The sequence below is a fragment of the Lathamus discolor genome, chromosome 7, assembly GCF_037157495.1.
Source record: "Lathamus discolor isolate bLatDis1 chromosome 7, bLatDis1.hap1, whole genome shotgun sequence".
Taxonomy (NCBI): Eukaryota; Metazoa; Chordata; class Aves; order Psittaciformes; family Psittacidae; genus Lathamus; species Lathamus discolor.
In genome coordinates, this window is record NC_088890.1 from 21691375 (window position 1) to 21708629 (window position 17255).

Here is a 17255-nt window from a genome sequence, read left to right on the forward strand (position 1 = left end):
TATTTTGGTACACATGACTTAACACAGAGACCCCAGACGTTTAGGTTTTCTAGCCAAGATTTTAATAGATGCTTGAACTATTATTATTTGACATTTATGAAAAGGTGAACAATTCTTTGGGAGAACTATTCATCCTCTCAAGGTGAATTTAGGGTTTCTTTTCATAGGAAGGTTTCGCTGGGGTATTTCAGCCCCCCTCATAAGTATATGCATATCTGGAAATACAGTTTTCTACAGCAATGTATCTTTTGGCCAGTATCACCCATATGGATCTTAAACACAGGTTCCATATTCTTTTCTTAGTGTGCAAGGAAATATCCAGACTTGAGAAGACATATGCTGTGAGGCACTGATACATCTGTTACGAAATCCTTCTGAGAAGAGAGAACTGGATAATGGGATGGATTTGCTTTCTATCCTTGTCTCTAGATGTCAGTTCTTGAAGCAGAGTTGCTGACAAAGAAACAGGGTTTGGTGCTGGGCTATAGTCTCAAAAGGAGCTGCTTGAATGTCTATGAAAACTCAGCTGATACCTAAACACCCATACAAGTAAACCCTGCAAACCACGTAAATTCAGGTCACCTTTTAAAGCCCCAATCATAAGATAACCTGGGTTTGAAATGAAGAAGTCCTATTGTAGCAATTTCAGTCTGAAGAATTCCCAGTAAGTATAAACCATCAAGTAGGGCTTTCCAGAAGAACTGGTTGCTGATGGTCACACCGAGCTGTGAGCATCTGCCGGTTTCTATGGGTGAAAGCCAAGGGGTTGGTCCTCTTAAACCAGCTGTGTTTCCAATGAAGACTCAACATGTACAACTTCTTCTGCTGTTCTGCCACAACAGAGGAAATCCGCTTGCCCCATAGGTTTGTCCATGCCCTCCTCCCCTCCAGCCGCTGACTGTTTGAGACGATGCGCAGCTCGTATATACTGACTGACGCTTCCTAGGCGATGCTATCTGTGACCCAGGACAATTTAACAGTGTGACGCAAAGTTTTCTGCAAAAGTGGCTCTGTGTCTGGACCGAGGACATCAAAGGAAACAAGAGAAAAGTGATCTCAAGCATTTGGTTCCAAACTGAGGGTGCAACCTATTTCTTTTGAGCTTTAAGGATTCAGAATAACCAAAACAGGGTGGATCATAGAATCCCAGACTGGTTTGGGTTGAAGAGAACTTAAAGCACATCCAGTTCCAACCCCTGCCACGGGCAGGGACCCCTTCCACTGGAGCAGCTTGCTCCAAGCCCCTGTGTCCAACCTGGCCTTGAGCACTGCCAGGGATGGGGCAGCCACAGCTTCTCTGGGCACGCTGTGCCAGCGCCTCAGCACCCTCACAGGGAAGAGCTTCTGCCTAAGAGCTCAGCTCAGTCTCCCCTCGGGCAGGTTCAAGCCATTCCCCTTGGCCTGTCCCTACAGGCCCTTGTCCCAAGCCCCTCTTCAGGTTTCCTGCAGCCCCTTTAGGCACTGGAGCTGCTCTCAGGTCTCCCCTTCAGGAGCCTTCTCTTCTCCAGGCTGCCCCAGCCCAGCTCTCTCAGCCTGGCTCCAGAGCAGAGCTGCTCCAGCCCTCGCAGCGTCTTCGTGGCCTCCTCTGGCCTTGCTCCAACAAGACCATGTCCCTCTTATCATGGACAGTTATGAAGTTAAGGATAAAAAAGTCTATGTGAATGGTCAGAAACCCCTTCTAGATAAAGCTTTTCTGTTGCTGAAACAACAGCAAGGGATGAAGTCATTATCAGTTGCCAGCAACAATTGCCTGTTATGCTGTTCTGTGAATCACCCTTCTGAATGGAGCTCACAGTAACCTGTAATTTTCATATGCAGAATGTCCAATTTCAATGCAGTGATAAGCGAGAAGGAGGGGAGCACATTTAGTTGAATCATTCACATATGTACGTGTCAACAGCACCTCAAGCAAAAGGAACGTGAGTCAGCCTTCCAGCAGCCCTCAGCTCAGTTGGCCATCACTTGGCACAGCTGGCTACCAAACAGGGCAGCCTGGCTGGCAAGTGACTGGTGCAGAGTTTGCCAGCTAGCTGCTACCAGTGCAGTGTGAGCCAGGGAGGGTACATGTGGCACTGAAATCCATCACACTCCAGCTGCTGCACCTATGAATCACAGAATGGCTTGGGTTGGAAGGGGCCTTTAAGATCATCTCGTTCCAACCCCCCCGCCACGGGCAGGGACACCTTTGAAGGCTCAGCAGCCTTGGTGCCTGGCAGCAGCATGACTGACTCCAGGCCTAGGGCCATCATTTCTGTAGCCTTGTCCCTTTGCCTGGTGTAATCACTCTTGTGGGGGTTGAGAACAGCATGAAAGCAGGTTTGGGCATGGTAAAAGTGGCTGTGTGTAACCATGGTTCTGAAACCATGATCCAGGAGCCAGCAGTGGCACACGGAGCCTTTTTGGCTTGGTCACTCATCAAAATGAGTCAAGAGACAAATGGCAAGGACTTTAAAGAGAAGCATTAGGAAGGTGGGAAAGCGCTGCCACACTGATTTCTTTGGCAGGGTGAGGAAGCGCCCACAAATACTCCCATCACTCTCAGTATTTCTGTGATAGTGGCCTGAGTAGAAAAGTCTGTTGTGCTCTGAGAGGAGAAAGAGGGAGCTGCCTGAGAGCTTTTAACAGCATAGCTGCAGTCGCAGTCACAAACGTATTTTCCATGCAGGACAATGATAAAATAAAACTCGTAGCATTTAGCAAATGCTTGATAAAATTAATCCAACTTTACATTCCAAAATTAAATTGAAAAAAAGCCAAGCAGTGGGAGAGAGCCGTTAATTCGCCCTGTGGTCCCATTTCTCCACCACTTAGGGTTTCTGGTTTGGTGATAATGAGGTAAAGCAATAGTTTATTTACAATGTTGCACTGATCTTTTAAGCATTACAGCTAAGAAAGTAAACAAGCTGCTGTGCAAAGGGGAAATACAATATGTCACTCTCACAGGGAGGGTGCCTATGGACAATAAGCAGCAGCAATAGCATTGAAGAACAGAGAGCAGGAAGGGGTGAAGTCCCCTTGCCAGAGCAAAGTGCAAGATACAAGTATTAGGGGAACACAAGGAAATTCCAGCGTAGTCCATTGAATTTTCTCCATAAACTTGAAAGTTTTACTCAGGTAAGAGCAGGGAATTTCTAATGTAAAGTGCTACCAGCCTGCTGCAGCCCAAAGCTGTCCCTCCGGGAAGGGAGCTCGCAGCCCGCACTGGCTTTGCTCATTTCCCACCCAGACACCGGGGTGCGATTGGGATTCCCGTGTCTATATGCTGTCCTCTGGAGCTCCTCACAGACAAGTAATTGCTGCTGCATATCCGTAGCAGTAACCATGGAAGCAGCTAGAAGGTCTCGGGGGAACACACGAGCCCACGGCTGTATGTGCCACAGAGCTGGGTGAGAGCTTTGTGAGTGGCTGAGCCCATTACTGGTGCCTGGGAGCAGGGACCTAAGGAGCTGCCTGCTTTCAGCCCCTGAGTCGGGAGCTCACATTTGCTATTGTTTTCCAGCTCTCGCCTGCTATCAGGAGGGACACCACATCAATAACCCCTGAAGTAGCTCCCTGGGAGTGTTTTAACTACTGAGCAGAACTGTTGATACAGGCAGCTTAACAACCACATCTGTTTCGGTACCGCCAGAGCACATTTAAGACTGATTAAAGTCTTAAGGATCTATGTTACTCTCCCTTCTGCTGCCTCTGCTTACCTTCAGTATCTTAAAACCTTCAAACCCTCACAAAATGACACTGGTCTTCACTGTAATAAAACAGAGCTTGTTTTTAACATGAAGTGGTCTTGTAACTTCAGACCCTGAAGCTGTTGATCCCATAGTCAGTGATCTTGTCTTGAGCTAGGGGCTTCAAGGCACATATACACACATACCGGTATTAAAATGATATACTATCAGTCTTTTTGCTTGACTTCAGCCTGCAACTGATGCTCTGTAAGCAGCAACTGACTTCATAACTGCCTTGAAACTAATAAGGCAAAGTATAATTCCTCAGTTCTGGTATCAATAGTTTGAAAGCTGACCTTACCCTCCATCCTCCTTTGCACTGTATGGGTGGATTGCTGTGTCCAGAGCAATTGCAAGTGCATTTTAAATTAGCTCTTAATTCTTGTTTTAAAAGCACCTGTAGAAGAGCTCTTACACCTTTTCAAAGGCACGAAACCCTGGCTTTCTGCAGGAGAGCTCCTCTACCTGCTGTAAGCAGTGAATGCCTCAGGGTGGGAATACAGACTGCTTAGGAGTGTTAGTAGGGAAAAAATGCAAGGTTCTGAAAGTCATTTAATTTGGTACATATGATACATGAGTAATTGGATCTATCTCACTACTGGCATATACAATCACAGCAAAAGAATGAGCTGCATGGTGCAGTTTGATATAGAAGGGTAAAACATATTTCCACCTAAAGAGCCTTTCTCAGAATTTCAACAAAGCAGTAAATCTTCAACAATCTCTGTTTGTTCAGTCGCTGTTTACAAGGGCTCCACTGTGGCAGGCAATGCTGATTTAATGAATCCATACGCACCACCATTACTCATGTAATGCGCTTTTTCAAATGTAATTTAACAGAATGGAAATTTCCTAGAAAGGTAGATATTAATTTTCAAAAACTTCTGATCATCCATTCAAATTAAATGCACCCAAGGTCATTCATCAATGCAGGATGCAAACTGCTGCTCACGAGACAGATCCCATCATTTATACAGTGCAATGCTCAGTTCATGTAACGCCGCTGTTTCAGGCAGCAGTAATATTGCCTTAGTTAAGGAAATGCCAACAAATTAAAATGTTCTCATGGTTCATGAAATAGAGGGTGGTTTGGCAGCATTATTACAAACATGGGGAAGCCCAGCGCGTTTGAAGCTTGTGCTCTGCACTTAAATTATAAAGATGCTGTGAACCATGGAAAAAGATGGCAATGTCATAGTCATCTGTTGATGTATGTAGTTACAGTGACTATATAGTGGTTCCTCTATGGCCATATTTTGGTGTAATCACTGACGTTTCCACTATGCTCATACCATCTACAGGGAGGGTGTACGTTCCATTAACTGAAAGAGCACGAGCAAGAGCTGACCTCCAGGTAGGTATGACAGTAAGAAGATACTTAGAGGTACCTGGGAGGGCTGTGTGAAAGGAAGACAAACTTACCCTCTCTTTCAGGTGAGAAGTGAAAACAGTGCAAAGGTTATTAATGGTTTATGGCAGAAGAGTGCCCAGTACAGCACCTGACTTGCCTGTAAATAACATACATTAATATGAAACTCATTTCATTTGTGGCCACAGCTGGTAGCAAAAAATATACATAACTGTGGGCTGTTCAAATCAGCACTTCAGTTTTGAGCCAGCAAATGAATTAATTATACACTGATTTTACCATGCATGCTTGCTCACACAGTGCACAACTGTGAATTTGAGCCCTGAGTTCTAAAGCATCTGTTGAATATTTACACCCAGGTTCTCAATAAAAACTCATTTGTTTCTTTTTGGCTTGCAGCATGGGCAGAGAAGTTAACATCTGCTTGCAAAGGCCATGCAATCACACTGTGCCCTGCAAAGTACATTTGGTTATGGAATGGCCTAAGGGCCTGTTTGCAATTAAACAGGAATCATAATAGCTGCATGTATTAATTTTGTGGAACAAAAGAAGGAGAAGGGGAATACGTGATTTTTCCATTAATGAATGCTGGATTTGCTGACTGAAGCAGAACATAAGTGGAGATAATTTTTCCCTCCTGTTTTCTGATTTTCACAAGAAAACCTGTCAAAACCTGTGAATTATATGGATTTACCCATACATATACATAGAGAGAGTTCTAGGAACAGTCCCCTTGTTGCATCGAGTATGTCAAATCTCATTGATTTTAACTGTTATTGAGGAAGCACAGCTCCTCGCTAGGCACAGAATCACCTCTGCAAGAGTCTGTATAAAGCATGTGGTTTGAATGTGAGTGCAGAGCTGCTGAAATTAGCACCTTAGAAATTGCTGCAGGTAAGGGAAGCAAATAAAAATATTAAATTAATGGAAACATATTTTGGGAAGTGATGATCAAATAGGAATAAAGTAGAGGTTGTAAAACTGATCTGATGGTGCAAAATGACATCTTCTAGTCAGGATTCAAGTAGCTATTACATGGAGTTTTAATAAAGTTTATGCCCTCGCAGTGCGCCATAAATCTAGAGCAGAAGACAGATTTAATCCTATTAAATATTTGTCAGGGATTGGAGGTAGTAGATAATATAACAAGTGCTATTAGACCTCTTCTTACCAAACCCCCGTGGATTCAAAGAGAATTTTGTTTGAGATAGGACTTAGTGGCTTAACTTACATTTCTTTTAGTTGATCACAATGAGGTGTTACAGCTGCTATTGTTTTCTCAGCTTTTTGTATCTGTTAACTATAATGCTACCTTTGTTTCGTATTGCAGAGGTGCCCAGTGGAAATGCTGTAACAGGAGTATTTCTATAACCTTCCTTTTAACAGAAATGGGGCAATCTGACCTACTGATTCTGGGGTTTTTCCTGTTCAAGAGCAGAATACCATCATCAGCCTCCACAGAGTTGAAAGGCTGCTGCTAACCCAATGTCCTTTGCTATGATGGTGACATACCCTGGCTCTGCCGTACCCTTCAGTAGGAGCTATTAGCAGAGGGAATGGCTGGCTTCCTGGATGCTTGGACAGTTTTCTTGTCTCATCTCAGCTTTTATACTTGGCTCAAAACAAGATAAATAGAGAAGTTCTGAGCTCTGCAAATCCGGGAGAAGTTTTCTGTTGCACCCAGCACTCGGTGTGCATGAGGCATGTCGTGGTTTAAACCCAGCCGCACAGCCCGTCCACTCACTCCCCGCCTTCTTTCTCTCCCTCTACTCCTGGAGGGACGAAGAGGAGAATAGAAAAGAATGCAACTCCCATGGGTTGAGATAAGAACAGTTCAGTAACTAAGGTGTAACACAAATCACTGCTGCTGCCACCAATGATAATAGTGCTAAAGGAAATAACAAGAGGAAAGAATACAACACCTCACACCTCCCGACCGATAACTCGCCCCACTCCCCCCAGCCAAGCACTGACCCATACCTTGTCCAACCCTGCCATGAACTGGCCCTTCTAGGCAAATCCCCATTACATCCCGGGCATGCCGTGCTGTGGTATGGAATACCTCTTTGGTCAGTTTGGGTCAGGTGTCCTGTCTCTGCTGCCTCCCGGCCTCCCCTCCTCCCTGGCAGAGCATGAGGCTCACAAAGTCCTTGGCCAGACCAAACATCTGAGCAGCAACTACAAACATTGGTGTTATCAGTGCTGTTCCCAGGCCAAAAATCAAAAGCACAGCGTTGCACCAGCCACCAAGGAGGAAAAAAATGGCTGCTACTGCTGAACCCAGGACAGGCATCGCTTACGTTCTTGTCATTAGAAAGCCATTTATACTCATATTCATTTAAACTATTTGTTTGCTGAGGACTTGTTTCTGCAGTTCTGAAGCAACTACCACCACACAGCAAAGGGGAAGTTGTTTTTACGTGTACCCTACTGCTGTGCCCTCTGAAGTTTAAAGCTCTGGGTGATCAAAATCATCTCTGTGGCAATTAAAATGCTGAGAATTCAGATGCTTGGTTGTTTGGGGAGGGGTAAATATAATGATGTTCTCTTAATTAAAACTGAATTAATTACTTCAACTTCACTTATTCTCTGGTTTAAAGCTCTTCAGCTATCAAAGCAAGTGACTGAAAGAGCACGTGATGCTCATCCCTCACACCACCGATAAATGGACATTTCATGGCTGAACTGAGCAACACAGCGGCTTCACTGCAGTGTCTTTGCTAAACACTTGTAAAAGGAGTATTTCCAACATGTGGCAACTCATAAAGTGCTTTTGCACTTGTGCATAAAGTTGGTTTCGAGAACCTTCAGTGCTGTGTTTTGTAGTGACTCATCAGATGGTGTCTTCTGTGTAACAATGGAAGGAAGTAAAATTAAAACTGTGTTATCACAAACTAAAAGTGTTGTGGAAATTCATGCCAGGTTTTATATGAAGATAAATCATATCCAGACTCTCCAAGCACACATTTCCCACTGACAGGCTATCAGCATCCCATGAAATCGTGAAACTACTCCTATCTGTTAGAAGTAAACCCACGTGTTTATCAGTTCTTCCTCTATAGGTGGAGGTTAACCTTTCCATGGTTTCCAGTCGTAATATGAAAAGGCAAAGTAAAACCAACACAGAAAAGCTAATTCATTCTCCAGCAAGACAAGAAACACACAGTATGACATAGGGAAGCCCATGTTTCCTGGGTTTTTTTTAAGAATAAGATGGAATTTTGCTTTCTTCCCTGTCTTTGGCACCACATTTGCACTACACTATCAGGAGAGGAAGGATGTTGTGAGACTCAGGGTGCCTGGGTTCAAGTCCCCACAGTTTCCTGAGTGATGAGTAAATGAATAGAATTGTTATTTCCTGTCTGAGTGGGGCACTTGGAGAGGTGGAAGTTATAGCTGAAGAGAGATCATCAGGCAGGGGCAAGTGTTCGTGATGTCTCTCTACGGCTGCTTTACTGCCAAACTGTGTCACGCTCCCTGATGCACCAGAATGAAGTTCCTGGGTAGCTGTGTCGGGGGGGCTCCACGTAAAAGATTTTTAAAGAAGCTATTTGGACAAAGCCGTGATGAAAACGTTCCAGGTCTACGGCACTGTGCTTGTGCTGTTCAATGGCTGCTGGTCTTGGCATCCCCCGAAGTCACTTGAATTTTTACTTGAGCCACTTCTCTCTAAATTTCACCTTGAGCTGATGGTTGATGTCCCCCCTACCCTGGCTCCAAATCCATTACTTTGCCCCTGATTCTAAACATTTTCCTTGCACACAGCACAATGAAGCTGAGATTTGAGTATTCTGCATGGTGAATGAGGTGGGAGGGAATGGGGCATTCCCAAGGAATGTTAAGGAATTTGGGCCATTACTATTAAAGAAAAAATGATTCAACTCTGATTTACACTCTGAGTTGACTCAGGATCTTGCACGTGGCCCTCAGTGTAGCATATTTATGTCCAAATATAGTCCCTCTGCTGCAGAGATAACTGCGGGTATTTCACTACACAACGAGCGTTTCTTTGAATTCCCACAGTGAAAGACAGATACTCACTTGAGAACTGCGTGTGTGCTGCTGGAGTGCTTAGGTGGGATGTGACCAGGCTCTATTTAAGTCTCTGGTGTGACTCCACAGACACAGGTTGGGTCTTTTCCCACAAATCACTGAAGATCACAGTCTCCTGTATTCTGATTCTCAATGACATCCCACTTTTCTTTCTCCTCACGTTGGCAGAATTCAGCTGATGAGCTCTCACAGGGTACCATTTTTACTAAAAACACCCGTTTCTCCCAGGAAGTGTAAGCGAAGGTGCTGGTGCTCAGCCCTTCCGAATTCCAGACAGAATATAGCCAAAGCCTACGTGAACCAGTATTCTGGGATGCCTCAAACAGTATCTACTACTGTGTTGTAGCTATAGCTCAAAGAGAAAGTAGGCAGTGAGAGACATAGGGATTGAAGAAGGATGGGGAGCACAAAGGATGAAAAAAGGAACAAGTACAGTAATACTATTTGGAAGCCTGACATCTCTTCAGCTGTGACTGTAAACACACGCTGTACAACCCTGCTCTTATCAGATTAATATTAGTGCCCCAGGTAGTATTCTTTCCTATTACCAGGCAATTTCGGTGATATTGAATTTACAGCTCTAACAGGGCCTTCACAATCCAGCACTTTTCATTTGGAGGATATAGCTCTGGCACAAACAAACCCAAACCTCCTACCAGTGATATTGTCACTCCCTTGCTATCACTTATTTTCAATAAAAATGAAAATTGCTACCCTATGATGTGGAACACCCAAATAACAGCAGGATCTGCAAAACCATGCTGCCAGTGTAAAAAAATGGTAAGAAAATATTATCAGAGGTATAACGCACTGTTTTCAGATCAGCATTGGTCCATGCCGCAAGATTTATGATGTGGTCCTTCAGGTCTGTTTGAAAGCGCGGAAAAGGTGACAAGCGGGCACACTACCTTGAAAAACACATTGCTTGCACACAGCAGAAGGACAAGTTGTGTTCACCCAGGAAAGCTTTTTAGTTACAAGTAGTTTTGTTCATTTGCATGTATCTAAAAGTAGCAGAATACTGAGGGGAGGGAGCATTACCTACTCAGATGTTCCCACTGGATAGATGTTATTTGTTGCCACATACATAAACTTCCATCTGCCAGGAATGGGATGGGAAAGGTGAATATTCCCAAGACCAGCACTTGGAACAAAAGGAACAGCCAATATCTACATATATTGCTTAAGTCAAGGAGCATTATTATCCATGCAATAGGCATGCAATAAATAAATGTGCACCACACCAAAACCCTGCCTCGTTGTTCAACAATCAAATATCTAAGTCTAAAATTGTTTTATTTGGAATCAGAATCTTTAATAATATCTTGGATTCTTCCCTTTCCCTATTGGTTTTACTGCTCCAGGTCTTGATATTTCCTTTTTCCCCAATTTTGTTTTTTGTTCCTTTTTTGGGTGGTGTTTGAGAAGATTCCTGCTCTACTGAAGGCTCAGTTAACTGTATTCTGTAACACCCTGATCTAGCTCTCTGGTCTCCGGGAAGCATAACCCTGATTCCTGAATCTTTGCTCCTGTAGCATCACCTACATGTAGTAAGACTTAGAGGAGTCACTGATGGCCCTTGAGACCATCTTTTGAGCTCTCTGAAAGAGGAAATCCTAGGTGCAGCTTTTGCAATCAAAATTCATGTTTTCAGTGACTTGAATAAACATTAAATTCCTATGAAGAAAGAAACTTTTCCATGGCTCACCAAACCGTATGGTGTAAACAAGACATACTTTGTGAAATACCTATTTCCCATCTATTAAATGCCTAAGTGCTTGAAAAGACAATTAAAACTGATTCTGGGGGCTGTAAAAGGCACTAAAGGAATCTGAATTTCAATCTTGCATCTCAGCAAATGCTCTTGAAGCTTAGAGGAAAAACTCTTGGACAAAAGCTGAGAAGTTCCTGATCAGTGACATCACTAAACGCAAATGTGTCACAAATGGGCAGGACACGAAAACCCATCAAAACTCAAGTGAAAGAGAAATAGCCTTTTGCAGCTGGTTTAGTTGTTTAATGATGGTTTAATGACAAGCTATCGTAACGGCAACTTTATTAAAAGCCATCTCAAAACCAGGAAGATTCCAAGCAAAGTGGCTGGAAACCACTGCTCGCCTATATGCCTTGGGAGGACTACGGGAGCAACACGCACTTGTGGTACTTCCCAGCCAGCGCAGACTTGCTGTCTCTAGCAGAGAGCAGTGGGAGGTTCCCAACTGGACAGACCCACATTGTCAGGCAGAATTACAGCTCCCCATTGTTGCTAACAAACAGTGAACCACTTCAGCCTGGAGATAGAAATAGCATTCTGCCTACCAAGAAAGACATTATGCCTAAGGAGTGAGGAAGAATCAAAGGAAAGATGTAAAAAGTCATGAAAGCACAATTATACTAGATGCATATAAATTAATAGTATTAGTGAGATAAGACATTCTTTAATAACAGAGATAACACTATTAGTGTAATTACTGAACGCCGGGTTAGGTACTAGGGAAGAATTAATCCATTATACTTGTGGATAACGCTAAAGTATTAGTTTTAAGTTCTTTTCTTGTCTGGTGACTGACTAGAAACGGCTCTAATGCAGCAGCCACATTCTAGTATCAGTGCTACCTTTTAAACACCGATCATCAGGCAACTCTTCTTCAGGCTACAAGGCAGAATCAAGAAACTCACACTGGTGCTCTTGCCAATGTAGGACTTCAGGTTTAAGAAGTTGCTGCTTAGGACTTTAAACAACCTCAGTGACCAAGGCACCAAAAAGTAATGCTGCTGCAGCTTTTCATCCCAGTATACACAATATTTTCCTTCCTCTGTATCAGAGGCATCTTCTTCCACAGCAAGCAACTACAGGCACTCCTTTAGTGAAATGGTATTGAGATCGTGTCATTCAGTGATACACATCACTGCAGTTCGGTAACATTCCAGTGCAGTAATCATAGTCAGGAGCAACATACATGCAAATTCGTGTACCCTGAAACAACAGCCTTATACTGGCTGGATAGTTGGCACTGGGTAAAGGCAACTTCGGCTCCTACCACCTGTAGGGAGGGTCAGCAAGGTCAAAGGGAAATAGGGATCAACATTCCCAGTGCTGTCTTCTGAAATCCTTTCCTTTACTGCTTCACTCCCAGTCCCTCAAAGCTTGGGTCCTCTTTTTCGTGTCTGATGAGATATCCCTTATGGTCACGACTCACGTTCCCCAGTGTTTCCTGTTCCAGTCACAACTGTTACGGAACAGTTATAACTAAAACAGAAAAGAGATTTTGCACCTGGGAACAACAAATAGCATTCAGTGCATGTGCTCTGTGAAGCACAACGTATATCCAACATATTCATACATTTACATTTTTATTATTGAAGCTACAGGGCAAGAGTTTGGATATGCTCCCTTAATCCTGGTGTGGGCTTCCCAGCATTCTTGCAGAAGCTGTACTTCACTTTCAGGAGCAAGTGTTCTGTGATTTGTCTAAGCAGCACACCATCAGCAGAACTGTTTCCCCACACTCAGCCATTCCAGTCCCCTGAGCTAAGGATGCTCCTTAGGAATGGAATTCTTAATGAAAAGATGTCTTTTGGTCTTTTCATTTCATAAGCTCCCTCCCACAAACATTTTATCTGGTATCCATTACTCTTCATTCTGTACAAAGAAAACATAGCTCTAGTGACATCAAATGAAGTATTGGCAAGCACTGTGCGATCCTGATACCAAATACCGAAGCCATACTCCTGAGCTGTTTAAAATCAAATCATAAATCATAAAAAGAAAAGCATTGAGTTTGCACCTAGTTTATTCTCCCTTGTGCTCTGCATTAGAATAAGGCCTGGAATGAATCAATTGTTACAGTAGCTGGTTTTAATACATTTCTTTCAACCTTTATGAGTTAGGTGGGGTTTAGGTATCCATCAGGTTTCGGGCTCATATGTGGTAGGCCACAGTAGCCGTGTTTAGCTCTCTTCTTAACTGGTCATTGATATACTGTCCATGTTAGTAGTAACCTACAGCCTCTGCCACGGCTGGCAGATTTTCTGTGGCTCTATGTACTATTTGTTATCAAAGATAAACTGCATATTTTTCCAGGTGACAAAGCTTGTAGAACAATCTGTCTTTCCATTCTGGAACAGAAGAACTTCTCTCTCCTGACCTCTTCTGACTCCAGCACAGTAACATGTTGCGTGGAAGAGCAGTGCGAGAAGGTGAAGTGATCCAGAACTATGGTGGGAAATGATTTATGCTGGTGAGGCTTTCTTACACATGATCAGTGCTGCCCCCGTTTGTAGTTGCAAGAAGCATCTGTTACATCTTCTTCCTATTCTGAATGCCTTGAAAAACCCTTTCACAGACCTGTTTGCAATCACGAGCAGCACTCCACAGACCTCTTCCCAGCTGTATGTGCTACTGAATTCCTGACTTTGGAAGCTAATGCCTGCTGCCTTGTACGCCCTGTTTGCCGAGCACAAGTCCTTAGGCCTTATCCCAGGATACCAGCAAAGATACTAACAACTGGGCAGTGGCAGCTATCTGTTCAGTTCAGGCAGCCTTACTCCCACTTACTTTTCCTTATTCATTTTATCATGTGCCTAGGAATCCTCCCTGCAGACCAGATGCCACTGCGCAATGTGCTGTACGGGCAGTACAAAAGGAAGGCTTTCTGTCAGAGAGAACTGCAGGAAGCTCAGATAAAGCTAAAGAGACAGAAGGCCTCTAGAAAGAAATCTGACAGAAAGCGTTATTGCAACATCAAAAGGCCACAGTTAAGAGTATGCAAACCTTGGAGGAGAGTGGGTAGGAAAGTAATCTTGTATCCTTTCTTTGGGTCAAGAAGCTGCAGAAGCTGAGGATGCTGTGTTCCAATAAGTAATCCTCTTTCTCTCACTGTCATCTTGTGGAAACACTTATCAAACTGTGGTTTGGACCTGTCTGTATATGCTTCATACAGAAGGTCATGAAAAATTGACAACTGATTTTATAATGCAGAAAAACGCTGAGAATGAGTTCATTCATCACTGCAACAGAAGCTAATCTGGAAAGGCTTTCACAGGTAGAAACACACAACCCTTCATTCTGAGCTATCTCCCAAACATGTGATGCTGTAGCACAAGAACACTCATCAGCATTCAGGTGTTCTCTGAGGCAGATGAAAGGATTACCAACAGGCACTTCAGAAATCTGAGGATTCTCAAACAAACTGGAATGCATTGAAGAAGTAGTAAAGAAGGGCCCACTTCATTCCTGGTTTATAAAGGATAAGTAATCAAATCATCAAGTAATAGTTAAAAGATCATTTTATCAATGTAGCAATGTATTTATAATCATCTGCAGTACTACTCTCATCTACTACGTGTAATAGATGCTTTGAACCTGCCACACAGTGATTGTTAATTCTGACATGCTTCATTTCCCTCAAGTTTCTTCTGGGAGATGATTGTAAATTCTTTGACAGAAAGAGCTCTACGCAAGCGAACCAGCATTTCACACAAGGACCCTCAGTATTCACCACTTCATAGAGCTTGGGAACTTTTCATTCTTGAAATATAAACAGATGCCTTCAGATTTGCATTATTTAAAGAATTATAGAAGAAAAGTGAGAAGAATATATTTTTTACCACCAGTTACTTTTGTTACACCAGTCTTCATTCATGTAAGAATGCCAATAAAGAAATTCACGTAATTGAATCCTTCTCTTATCACATAGGGTAATATATATGCTTTTGCAGGTACAGAATCATAGAATCCCAGCCTGGTTTGTGTTGGAGGGACCTTAAAGCTCACCCAGTCCCACCCCCCTGCCATGGGCAGGGCCCCCTTCCACTGGAGCAGCTTGCTCCAAGCCCCTGTGTCCAACCTGGCCTTGAGCACTGCCAGGGATGGGGCAGCCACAGCTTCTCTGGGCACCCTGTGCCAGCGCCTCAGCACCCTCACAGGGAAGAGCTTCTGCCTAAGAGCTCAGCTCAGTCTCCCCTCGGGCAGGTTCAAGCCATTCCCCTTGGCCTGTCCCTACAGGCCCTTGTCCCAAGCCCCTCTCCAGGTTTCCTGCAGCCCCTTCAGGCACTGGAGCTGCTCTCAGGTCTCCCCTTCAGGAGCCTTCTCTTCTCCAGGCTGCCCCAGCCCAGCTCTCTCAGCCTGGCTCCAGAGCAGAGCTGCTCCAGCCCTCGCAGCATCTCCATGGCCTCCTCTGCCCTCGCTCCAGCAGCTCCACGTCCCTCTTGTGCTGCTGCCCCAGAGCTGGATCAGGACTCAGGAGGTTCTCCCCAGAGCACAGCAGAGGGGCAGGATCCCCTCCCTGAGCTGCTGCTCACGCTCTGGGGGTGCAGCCCAGGACATTGGTGACTTCCTGGTCAAGCAGAACCTCCTCAAGAACACGTTGATTTGAAAAACAAGTAGTTTGAATTGTACAGTGTGCTTAGCCTGCTGTTACCAATTGTGTTATGTTTGTTTATTCATGATTCCTGACCACTCGTGGTAGCAGTCCCCTTTAGTTTTCTCCAGGTATTTTGGATTTTAATTCCTCTCTGAAAGAATACAGTGAGCTTGAAAATAAGCAACAGCAGGAGAATTAGATCATATTATCAACATATTGTGATGACCTGAGGAGAGTGTGGTGGAAAACTGCTGTTGTTATACACTGGGTACAGCTCGTCACCAAACTGGACGCAAAACAATAAAATCATCCCACTCAGACTGGGCTCGGGAAGGGCAGGACAAGTCTTATTCTGAGATTACAGTAGTAAAATGATTCAAAACACCTATTTCTATAGATTTTTGTAATGGATCAAGACGTTAGCATGCCTGACCCACAATAAAGGTAATGGCAGCACATCAGCCCATTTCCTCTGGTGCAAATTCCGGGTGTGACTTCTTTCACAGTTTTCAGGATTCAAACCCAAATTCTCCATTCCTTGTGTGCTAACAGTCACAGGAGCTTGGCATAGGCAAGAATATTGTTGTATTTTCATCACAAAGGGTAATGAAGAACAAAGAAAGTAACCTTGGCAGAGTACAGTAAAAGTGAGGATGCCCCATGGAGAACAGGAAACAGCCTGGGAGAGGATTTGGATTAATCAGGATGTGAAGACCTTTGTTTCTCATGCCATTAACCCTTGCACTTCTTACGGCATCTGATGGCAACAGCCTCTTCAATTAATTTCTCATTTAAATTTCTTTACATATCTCGTTATTAAATGCAATTCAGCTTAACATAAAGCACCTGACTAGAAAGTCTGTGTAAAATCAAATCTGCATTTACACTGCTGTCCTCCCACCTCATAAAACAACAGCTCCAAAGAGAGGAGGGAACTTTCCTTTTCCTCTGTTTAACAACATCCTGAATGTTAAAACAGTTAAGCTGTCCTCCGTTTCCTATATAATCACTCAATTTATGCTTATACATCCTGAATACAAGCCAATTCCTATACTTTAATTAAAATAAAGATTTTCAAGTTATTTTGCTATGGAATTGCACCAGCCGTGGCTTGATGTTGTGTGTAAGTTGATTAATTGCCCATAGGACCTTACAAGGGTTTCTGTTTCATAGCTGCATGTTTAAGAACTGTGTAGTAGTTACCAGGGAAAGGATAGACAGAGGGCTCTATAACTTACACGTGTGTCAGACAAGGCTTTTTGGCCTCATTTCCACCCTGCAATCCTTCTTTTCCGTAATGAGTCAAACCACAAAACCACAGAGTTCCTGCCTATATTCTCTTTACACAGCTCAACCTTCTGTAAGTTCCACAAGGCAATATGGCGTTACGCAGCTCCAGGTGCCCCATCATTTCTTGCCAAGGTTCTGCTTTTTCCCATTCCTGGAAAAAAAAGCTTGAGAAATTAACTTTGGCTCTAGACCAAAAAGAGATATTTTAGGCTTAATTTAAATGCATAATTCCAAGAATGTGATCCTCAAACATTCCATCACCCAAGCAGCTATTCTTTTGGGCTTTGACAGTAACAATCTGTCAAAATTCTGCCTCCATTGCAGACCCAGAAATAATCTAATTTGACAGCAATGTATAACTCAAATATCTATCGTACAGCTCGCAAAACCCGAGTACTGCACTATACCCAACAGCTGTTTAGCACGCCCTTGAAGCAAGGACCAGAATCCAAG